The sequence below is a fragment of the Saccopteryx leptura genome, chromosome 7 (genome assembly GCF_036850995.1).
Source record: "Saccopteryx leptura isolate mSacLep1 chromosome 7, mSacLep1_pri_phased_curated, whole genome shotgun sequence".
Taxonomy (NCBI): domain Eukaryota; kingdom Metazoa; phylum Chordata; class Mammalia; order Chiroptera; family Emballonuridae; genus Saccopteryx; species Saccopteryx leptura.
Genome location: NC_089509.1, coordinates 87463904 through 87467884, shown reverse-complemented (window position 1 = coordinate 87467884; position 3981 = coordinate 87463904). Strand labels below are relative to the sequence as shown.

At 39.2% G+C, this 3981-nt stretch overlaps 1 non-coding gene across 1 annotated transcript; it reads right to left on the bottom strand.

Annotated features, from left to right (window-relative positions):
- Positions 1-2649: 2649 nt before the first annotated feature.
- Positions 2650-2725, bottom strand: TRNAT-GGU (transfer RNA threonine (anticodon GGU)). The gene has a single exon. It is a non-coding gene; the product is annotated as a tRNA-Thr (tRNA).
- Between the last annotated feature and the right edge of the window lie 1256 nt (positions 2726-3981).

Sequence of the window (3981 nt, the reverse complement as noted above, 5' to 3'; positions counted from 1 at the left end):
TTGCTGTTCTGACCCAAAATGAAAATAAACAAAAGCAAAAACAAAACAAAACAACCCCCACACACACCTCAACCCCCCTCTGCAAACTAAAGCTGAAGTTAAACCAGGACTCAGCCTGAAGATTCTACCCTGGTTAGTATATCTATTTGAAGTGGGATACTTTACAACTCTAGAGATTTTAAGAACCCAGGAGGATTATACCACAAAATTTTGAAACTCATATTGACAGCTGAGTGATAGGTCATATAAAGTAAAATTTAATTTTTCTAGCTACACTACCTGGGTTTCATATAAAAGATTCATTTAATAAACACTTTAAAAATCTGATGAGTTCTTTGAATGCTATTTTTTAACAACACTTGACTACTATGAGGAGAAATCATATTAAACCCCAATCTTTGTCTTAACCTTCTATATGTAATATATAAATATTATCATCTATGTACACTAAGAATGCACAAATTAAAGGTAAAACAGAGATTAAACATTTTTAAGCATTTTACTAAACAGGATGACTACATGCTATCACTAGTTAACACATGAAATCAAGACACTCTTGGGGCAAGGTTCATTTTATACTACTAATAATGAGTCAGAGTCCATATTTCAGTCTTCTTGATTACTATTATTATTTTATTTATTTATTTATTTATTTTTTGCTGGATTTTTTTTCATGATTAGATCATTGTATTTGCCTGGTAATGTTGCTGACACGGAGTCCACAGCTCTGTTATTTTCTTCTTGTTTGCTTGTTCTTGCCTTAGTGGTATTAGCTTTAAGCAGCAGTTTCTTTGTAAAAATCTTCTTAAGCTTCTTATCTACTTTATAAAAGTTAGTTTTGTTAACACTAGTAAACAGTAAAGTTCATGAGTACACATCAAGTACAGTCTGTAACAATTTGCTGAATAGTCTCTTTGTTCTGCCTGGTGACGGGTAGAACTCTGCCTTTCCCCTCACAATATTTTACCACCATTAATTCTATGTGGCCACTTGGTATCCACAAAGTGAGGGAAAGCCCATTACCAATCTGTACATGAAACATTAGCAAAATTGAATTCATTTTTATTAAACATAAAAATACATAAATATAAGTTTAAATATTTTTTTCTTACCCTAATGGATGGTCTTGCCCATTCCCTGAGTTGTGTTGTTTTCATTTGTGGGATCACCAGGTTAGAAAATGAGTCTATTGCCTGACCAGAAGGTGGCGCACTGGATAGAGCATTGGACAGGATTGCAGAGGACCCAGGTTCAAGACCCTGAGGTTGCCAGCTTGAGTGCGGGCTCATCTGGTTTGAGCAAAGCTCACCAGCTTGGACCCAAGGTTGCTGGCTTGAGCAAGGGGTTACTCTGTCTGCTGAAGGCCCATGGTCAAGGCACATATGAGAAAGCAATCAATGAACAACTAAGGTGTGGCAATGAAAAACTGAGAGATGCTTCTCCTCTCTCTCTCTGTTCCTGTCTGTTTGTTCCTACCTATCTCTCTTTCTGACTCTCTCTCTGTCTCTGGGGAAAAAAAAGAAAAAAAGAAAATGAGTCTATTCTCTGATAACCAAATTCTTACATAACAAATGGCAAATATGACCAGTCATAGGAAAGAAAAAGAGAACAATGAAGGTTAAGACTCGATTTATTTCTACTAGAATACGTTTATCTAGCCCCTACTCTAAGACATTGGGGTCTGCCAATGTCCTACCTCTCCGAAGTTAAACAAATTTTGCATTCATGTGCAGACTGTGCATTTTCTTTAAAATCTAATATTAAACATTTTCCCACAGTATCATTAAGGTTTACAATTGAAACAGAAGGAAATGATTGTAAGTTCACCCTACTACATACCAAGTTCTGGTTTCATCATATCAATATTCTGCAACACGTTTTTTACCTTTTTTATTTTCTCCTAATTTGTTTCTTCCACCATATTAACTTTCCACATGGATAATTCCGTTCTTTTCATGTTTTTGTTTTTGTACACATTTTAATGCCACTGAAGTCCTTATACATTTAAAACAATGTCTGAATCTGTTTCATTAGATTATTTCAAAACACAGTTCCCTTTCTCAGGGGTCCCCAAACTTTTTACACAAGGGGCCAGTTCACTGTCCCTCAGACCATTGGAGGGCCGCCACATACAGTGCTCCTCTCACTGACCACCAATGAAAGAGGTGCCCCTTCCGGAAGTGCAGTGGGGGGCCGGATAAATGGCCTCAGGGGGCCGCATGCGGCCTGCAGGGTCATAGTTTGGGGACGTCTGCTGAGTTTAAAGTATAGGTATACAGTAAAATTACTGTAATCATTATTTTTTCTTTTCATGAAATATTACATGACATATTTTAGATTTTTTAAAATTCTTTTTTTTTTTTTTTTTTTTGTATTTTTCTGAAGCTGGAAACCGGGAGGCAGTCAGACAGACTCCCGCATGCGCCTGACGGGGATCCACCCGGCACGCCCACCAGGGGGGGATGCTCTGCCCCTCTGGGGCGTCGCTCTGTCGTGACCAGAGCCACTCTAGCACCTGGGGCAGATGCCAAGGAGCCATCCCCAGCGCCCGGGCCATCTTTGCTTCAATGGAGCCTCGGCTGCGGGAGGGGAAGAGAGAGACAGAGAGGAAGGAGAGGGGTGAAGAAGCAGATGGGTGCCTTTTCTTTGTGCCCTGGCCGGGAATCGAACCCGGGACTTCCGCACACCAGGCCGACGCTCTACCACTGAGCCAACTGGCCAGGGCCTAGATTTTTAAAAATTCTTACTCGTTACATCAAGCATAATTAGAAAGTAGTTCTAAGAAAAGAACCAAAAGACAGTGGTTAGTTAAAGTCCACCATTTCATAGTAAAGGAACTAAGGAAAACCTGGAATCATAAATCGTCTCTTAAAGATGACTTCATAATCATACTTTAGGCTGTAATTACTTGAGTTAGTAAGGTTCTAGCTGGTGCACAAGGTCTTCTGCTCTTCCTCTGTAATTTACTCATAATTCACAAGGACTCACTTTTCTTTATTTTTTTTTTAAATTTTATTTATTGATTTTAGAGAGATGGGAGAGAGAACGGCGGGGGGCATCAACTTGTAGTAGTAGCTTTTCATATGTGCCTTGACTTTGTAAGTCTGGAGTTTCAAACCAGAGACCTCTGCATTCCAAGTCAATGCTTTATCCACCGGGCCACCACAGGTCAGATACAAAAATTCACTTTAATTTTTATTTTTTATTTATTCATTTTAGAGAAGAGAGAGAGGGAAGGAGTGGGGGAGAAGCAGGTTACATCAACTCCCACATGTGCCTTGACCAGGCAAGCCCAGGGTTTCAAACCAGCGACCTCAGTGTTCCAGGTAAAAAATTCACTTGAATAGGTGAGGAAATATTCCTGCTGGTTAGTAACAGACTAGGAATTAAACTTATTGCTCCTGAAGTCCAGTCTTTCATTTAAGCCATATTGCTTTTTCTCAGCACCATAAGGATTGTGGATACAGAGTAGCTTTTCCTTTGACTTAATGATATAAGAGATGTTTTATTTAACTGGTTTTCTGACCAGCACTCTTGTTGCTTTAGCATTTTTCCATAATTTCATACATGGCCTTATGACCATTTGTATTCAATATCTACTTTGAATTGTATAACCATCTTGCTCATACCAGACTATTGTTACAAAGTAAAGCTGCAAATATAACTTTTACCCTTACCAAAAAATAATATAAAAGGCCCAAAGAATAATTTTATGGCATCTTATGGTACTTATCACCTATGACATGATAGTATAATATAGTGGTTACTATGGGCTGTGGAGTCAATCTGGGATTCAAAATCTAACTCAGGAACTTGCTGGCTATGCCATCTTAGGTTTTGTTACTTTACTATGGACTTGCCCTCCATAAAAAATGGGGCTAGCCTGACCAGGCCATGGTGCAGTGGATAGAGCGTCGAACTGGGATGCGGAGGACTCAGGTTCAAGACCCCGAGGTCACCAGCTTGAGTGTGGGCTCATCT